Source organism: Myotis davidii, unplaced genomic scaffold, assembly GCF_000327345.1.
Source record: "Myotis davidii unplaced genomic scaffold, ASM32734v1 scaffold31, whole genome shotgun sequence".
Classification (NCBI taxonomy): Eukaryota; Metazoa; Chordata; class Mammalia; order Chiroptera; family Vespertilionidae; genus Myotis; species Myotis davidii.
The window spans coordinates 1,933,838-1,940,656 of record NW_006283639.1 but is presented as its reverse complement, the minus strand read 5'-3'; the positions used below and the strand labels follow the sequence as shown (position 1 = coordinate 1,940,656).

General features: G+C 37.4%; 1 pseudogene; it reads left to right on the top strand.

Annotated features, from left to right (window-relative positions):
• Positions 1-1,639: 1,639 nt before the first annotated feature.
• LOC102773759 overlaps positions 1,640-6,819 on the top strand; it is a 25,076-nt pseudogene continuing 19,896 nt past the window's right edge.

The window sequence follows — 6,819 nt, the reverse complement described above, 5'->3', positions numbered from 1 at the left end:
AGGGTCACAAAGTGAAGAAACCAAGCTAGGCTTCAGGGACCTCAAGGTTAAGCAGGAAAGACGGATGCATAATGTTTTGTCCAAAATACAAGAATCATGAGAAAAAATTTCCTCTGGAAATACTTTTTTGGGGGTAGGGAAGAGAATTTTCTTTAAGATTCTTTTTAAAATAGCATATCACTTGCTGTGTAGCCAGCTTGCCTCCAAACACTAAACACATTTGCTGCAATCTAAAAACTTGTACATCAAGACTTTGATTACTTATCAGTTTATAGGTAGGCTCTCCTTTTTATATGCTTGTTTTCTAGCATAAAACTGATGATTATTTTATAGCATAACCATGATTCATTAGCTATTTATTTAATGGTTGTTATATTTGGGCAACAAAAGATTAAAGCAATCGAGAAAGGCTCCCTGGTAACAGGAAGTCACCAGTGTCATGCAGCATATGCTTTATTTGTAGATGTTGTTCATAGAGGCACTTTTAGTTATTTTATTTAATGAATTTTAAAAGTTAAAATATGCCAAGTATAAGTATGCAGGTATAAATTTATACTTTCATATAGACTACTTAAACATAAAACTACTGTATATCGTCATAAAATGTTAATGATTTATCACATTTACTTCAGATATATTTTAAAAAATAAACCATTATTGATAGATTTCAAAAATCTATGTAATCTCTTCCTCTCATTTATCTTTTAAAAATTATTTTTATTGATTTTAGAGAGGAAGGGAGAGGGAGAGAGAGATGGAAGCTTCAGTGATGAGAGAGAATCATTGAATGGATGCCTCCTGCACACCCCACAGTGAGGATCAAGCCCACAACCCGGGCATGTGTCCTGACTGGGAATGGAACCATGACCTCCTGGTTCATAGGTCGACACTCCACCACTGAACCACATCGGCCAGGATCATTTATCTTTTTAAATGTACTCCAGAGATGATAACCACTGTCTGGAGCAGCCGTGGACAAACTACGGCCCGCGGGCCGGATCCGGCCTGTATGAAATGAATAAAACTAAAAAAAAAAAAAAGACCGCACCCTTTTATGTAATGATGTTTACTTTGAATTTATATTAGTTCACACAAACACTCCATCCATGCTTTTGTTCCGGCCCTCCGGTCCAGTTTAAGAACCCATTGTGGCCCTCGAGTCAAAAAGTTTGCCCACCCCTGGTCTGGAGTGTGGTGTTTATTATTTGCATGGTTTTATCAATTTTTATCTATATGTATATAGAGTACTCTGACATTTTCTGTTAACATGTTTTATGAAAATATTGTATCTCTCTTATTCTGACTCTAAGCTTTCGAGATTTACTCATTTAAATTATGTTTGCTTGTTCATTCATTTTTAAGAACTTAAAATAATTCATTATATGAATGTACCATTATTTATCTATTTATTTCCTTTTGATAAATACTATAGTTGAATCTTGTTGTTTACGATAAACTAAGTTTCAATAAATGTTCTCTGTATTCCCATTGTTCCTATGTGTTAATGTTTACCTAGGGTGCTGGGCCCTGAATGGCAGGAATCACTTTATTGTTACTAAATTTGGGAATGTTCTTAACAGATTTGTCCATCATCCTCTCTAGAGCTGTCGGAGACTGTCTTTGAAATAGTGTCACCCAGATGGATGTTAAGTCCAAGGAAGTATGGGACATGAAGCTCATGGAACTATCCTTACATGTTGAATTACAAGGTATTGGTTTGCAAACTGGCCCCCACACAGGAAGGACAAGGAGAGACTCAACAGGCTAATGATTCCAGATTGATAGGTGGCAGATTCAATAAGCAAGGAAACTTAGTCCTGACTGATGTAGCTTGGTTGGTTGGGCATGGTCCAAAAGATCACTGGGTTCGATTCCAGGTCAGGTCCCTTGCATAAGGATTCAATCGCTGGATGTTGGCAGGGGAGGCAGGCCACTGATGTTCTACTCTCCCATTGAAGTTTGTCTTTCTCCTTCTCTCTACCTGTCTCTCTAAAAAATAAATGAAAATACTTTTTTAAATAAGCAAGAAAACTTACAAGGCTTGTCTTAGCAACTGAAGGATAAATTGATTTCTGCACCCACCCACGAGAATCTTAAAAGTTTATAGAGAGGCCTTAACTGGGTTCAGTCACTTGTACCATCTAGATAGTTTTAGCAACACATTGCTCTTTCAAGGCTACATCCTTGAAAATGGTTCCCACTGTGAGAAAGGTGAGCAGAATATTCATTCCAATGACAAGGGAGGAAGGCGGGGCCTCTGATTGCCTTTGTTCAGCTTGGGGTCAACTGGCAGTCATGTTCTATATGTTTTCAGTTTTAAGACACGCAGTCACCTATAATGAGTTGTTAGCACTCTAGAGCTTTACTTCATTTACTCTTCCCCTCTCCTAGCAATTATTTTAAACATCTCTTCCTTCTTCAAGCCTCCATACATATGCAAGTTTGTCTTCTTTCTCACACTACTGCCTACTGACAATAGTAAAGTAATAGCGAAAGAACTCCCCCTTGCTACCATCACCACCTTCATTCACATACTTGCATCTGTATCCATCTACTTTGTCTACCTTCATGTTAGCCTACATAACGGTATTTGTTCTTATTTAAAATCAATTATCCCACATATGGAATCATCAGTTTTTCGTGTGACTTTTTCAATTTTGGATCATCCCCATTAGTATTCATACCTGCTGTAACATACCTATTCTTCAATACAAACTATAATTATCTCAAACTAAAAATTTCCAAAATCAAAATGTTGATTTTTTTTCTCAAGCCTGCTGTTCTGCAATATCTCCTCTCTAAATGCTAAGTCCTTTTTTTTGGTTGCTCTTGGCAGGAGCATTTGAGTAATGCTGTACCTATTCTTCCTTACATCCCTAAACTGATCCATCTGAAAATCTCAATTAATCTGCAAAGTGATTCAAAGAATAATCACTTCCAAGTACCTTCACCTTCACTATCCTGTTCCACATTCCCACCGTTTTCTGCCTGGAGTTTTGTAATATATCCTAACTGAATGCTACTTATGTACATCCCACCACTCCCTATTTATAGTCTATTTTCAACACAGATCAGAATATGTTATGCCTGTTATATTTTACCGAGTGAACACTATTGGTTTAACATTGTACACTTTGGATAATTACATATATTTTTAAATATTATGGCAGAAAACATTAACATGAATGTGATTTTTATTCAAATACTAGAGGCCCGGTGCACAAATTCATGCACGGGTTGGGGGAGGTATCCCTCAGCCCAGCCTGCACCATCTCCAATCTGGGAACCCTCAGGGGATGTCCAACTGCTGGTTTGGGATGTCCCTGTGGGATCAGGCCTCAACCAATAGTTGGACATCCCTCTCACAATCCGGAACTGCTGGCTCCTAACCACTTGCCTGCCTGCGTGCCTGATTGCCCCTAACCACTTCTGCCTACCAGCCTGATCACCCCATAACCACTCCCCTGTTGGCCTGATTGACAGCTAACTACTCCCCTGCTGGCCCGCTGGCCACCAACTGCCCTCCACTGCTGGCCTGTCTGCCCCCAACTGCCCTCCTAGGTCTCACCCCATAAGGTGGTCATATTGTGGTGGCCATATTGTGGTGGCCAACTTGTGATGACGTGGAGGTGGCCATCTTGTGACAACGTGGGAGTGGTCATCTTCTGATGAAGTGCATTGTGCGAGGGCACGAGGGACACCTAGGTTTTTATTAGTATAGAAGAAATTTTTTGCTAGGAAATATTTCTAGAGTTAGTGTTAATGGAGTTAATCAATATGATGCTCTATGGCTCTGTAAATAAATTGAGCCGTTCTACAATAAACCTTCAAAGTTTTAATGCACTATTGCCAATTTGGAAACTTGTAATTTCTATATTTTGGCCCAATTAAAGGCTAACATGTATTTTCAATCTCCATCTGATATTTTAAAATTTATCACTGATATTGAATGTTTTTTATCTTTGAATAGTATGTAATTTCTCTTTGTTGAATACTATATTTTGAGATTAATTTTTGACACATTGATTCTGCAGCTACTGATGATGATCATGACTATGTTACACAGACATTTTTAAGAGACTATAATTCTATTAAATTAAATTCTATTTTTTAAATAAATGTTTCATTTTGAAACAGTTTTATAGTTACAAAAATTTGTTAAGATAGTTCAGAGTTCCTTATACCACACACTCACAATTTCCCCTATTATGAACATCTTGCTTTAATATGGTACAGTTGTCCTAATTAATGAATAAATATTGATGCATTATTATTAATTAAAGTCCACATTTTTTTCTGGTTTTACTTGCTTTCATCTAATGTCCTTTATCTCACCTGGGATCTTGTCCAGGATATCACATTACATTTATTTATCAACTCCTTAGGCTCCTGTTGCCTTTGACATTTTCGGGGGAGTTTTTTTTTTTTTTTGGTGAACTTGAAAGTTTTGAGGCATATTTTGTTGAATGCCTCACAATTAAGATTAGACCAATGTTTTTCTAATTATTAGACTGAAGATATGTGTTTTTGGAGGAAGTTCAAAGAAGTACAGTGCCATTTTCATCACATCATATCAAGGGTGCATTGTACCAACATGACTTATCACTGTTGATCTTATCCTTGATCACCTTGCTGAGATTATCAGGTTTCTCTGCTGTAAAAGTGTTTTAACCATGCTACTCCTCCTTCCATATTGTACTGTGTAGAAGAAATTCACTGTGCATAATCCACATTTAAAGAGTTAGGAGTTATGCTTCACTTAATAGTCTACAAAATAAATTGGAATTCTTTGCACAATATGCTTTCTATTATCCCACATTTAATTATTTAGAATGGAATTTCTCTCCTCTGTCTTCCACATACTTAAAGTCTCATTTTCTTCATCTGGTACAGTAGAGATCAAAATAACAACAATTCACACTACCTCACAATTATAATTACATTTTTAAAGTACCAAATACAATGAATTTGTTGGTTAATAATAATAGCATATTACAAAACAACTACTAAAACATTATAATTGTTTGTATTTTTTAAGCATCTTCTAAAATCAGATAATGTAATAACAGAATTACAAGCATTATCTTATTTAATTATCAAAAAAATCTTTGTATATGAATATATATATGTTTTCGAGGTGTGTTACCAAGGTTCATATCTCATCATGGGGTGCTGTATAACTTTACACTGATACATTGGTCTTTGAATCTAATAAATGGCTACAGATATTTATCCAAATAAATATTGAGAAAACAACCTTTGACAGATCAAATGAAGACTGTTCACCACAGTCCTTTACCATTTCCTATGTTAACATTCAAGCTTTCCTGGATATATTGGTTTACTTTTCTATTTCAGGTGAATAAAAGAGTTTTTGTCCTAACATTTCAGCCCTTTGAATTGAAGTTTTAATCTAAATGCCCTTGCCTATTTGTGTTGTCATTAAATAAAACAATGGAAATCACACACTGATGCCTTAAGTAGAGCCAATAGCTGACTTTTTTGCCCCTTCCTTGCTTACTAGCAATTGGAGCATCAATCATTTAACCTGACAAATGAACAATTGGTCATTTTGACTGGCAGCTTTCCAATTCTTCAGAAAGTCGTAGAAACACACAAAAACTCAAGAAGTCACTCATATTAGGGACTATGGAACTATTAGTTCCTGCTATTTCCTCATTTCAGAGCCCTTGTCCCCAAGCTCTATCCCTGTAGATACAGAAAGTCAAGTCATCAATGACCATACAAAATGGGTGAGAAGGGTGTGAAAGGAGAGAACCTCGGGTTCTGCTGAGACCACTGAAAGTTACACGAATTGCAATTGTTGTGTTTTTTTTTTTTTTTTAATGTCCCTGAACACATATAAAAGAAAAGGCGAGGATCCGGACACTCATATTAGGGACTATGGAACTATTAGTTCCTGCTATTTCCTCATTTCAGAGCCCTTGTCCCCAAGCTCTATCCCTGTAGATACAGAAAGTCAAGTCATCAATGACCATACAAAATGGGTGAGAAGGGTGTGAAAGGAGAGAACCTCGGGTTCTGCTGAGACCACTGAAAGTTACACGAATTGCAATTGTTGTGTTTTTTTTTTTTTTTTAATGTCCCTGAACACATATAAAAGAAAAGGCGACAGGATCCGGAATGAGATTAGGACCTAAATCCTTACTATGTTGTCAACAATTAAGCAAAGAAACCCATGCAGGATCAAGTCTTCCAATACCCCAACCTCATATAGGATTGGATAAGAATGGTACATATACTGCATTTCACAGGAAGGTGTGTAACCCTGGATGCAGAGAGGCTAAGAGGTTTTCCAAGATTGCACAGTGGTCGTGGTGAGTAGCCTATGTCACTTGGGTCAGTCATGAGTTCATAGCCTGGCTCTATCATTTTTTCAGCTGTGTGCACTTGGCAAAGCTATTTTAGTTCTCTCAGGTTCATTCACCTAATTTCTAAAATAAGGCCAATCATACCCACTCTATAGGGGTGTCCTCATGATTAAATAAGATCTGTAAGAACTTAACCTAGAGTTCCCTTCCTATCTAATAAAAGAGAAACATGGTAATTAGCCGTACATCCGCTACCCTTCCCATTGGCTAATCAGGGCGAAATGCAAATTAACTGCCAGCCAAGATGGCGGCCGGCAGCCAGGCAGCTTGAAGCGAACATGAGGTTTGCTTGCTTCAGTGACGGAGGACTCCAACATTCCCCACCTGCCGCTGCCGGCTTCTGAGCTGCTAAGAAACATTGTTACAAATATAGAAGCTAAACAAAAACCCAGAAACATGCTTTCAGCGAACCCGGGATCTCAGAGCT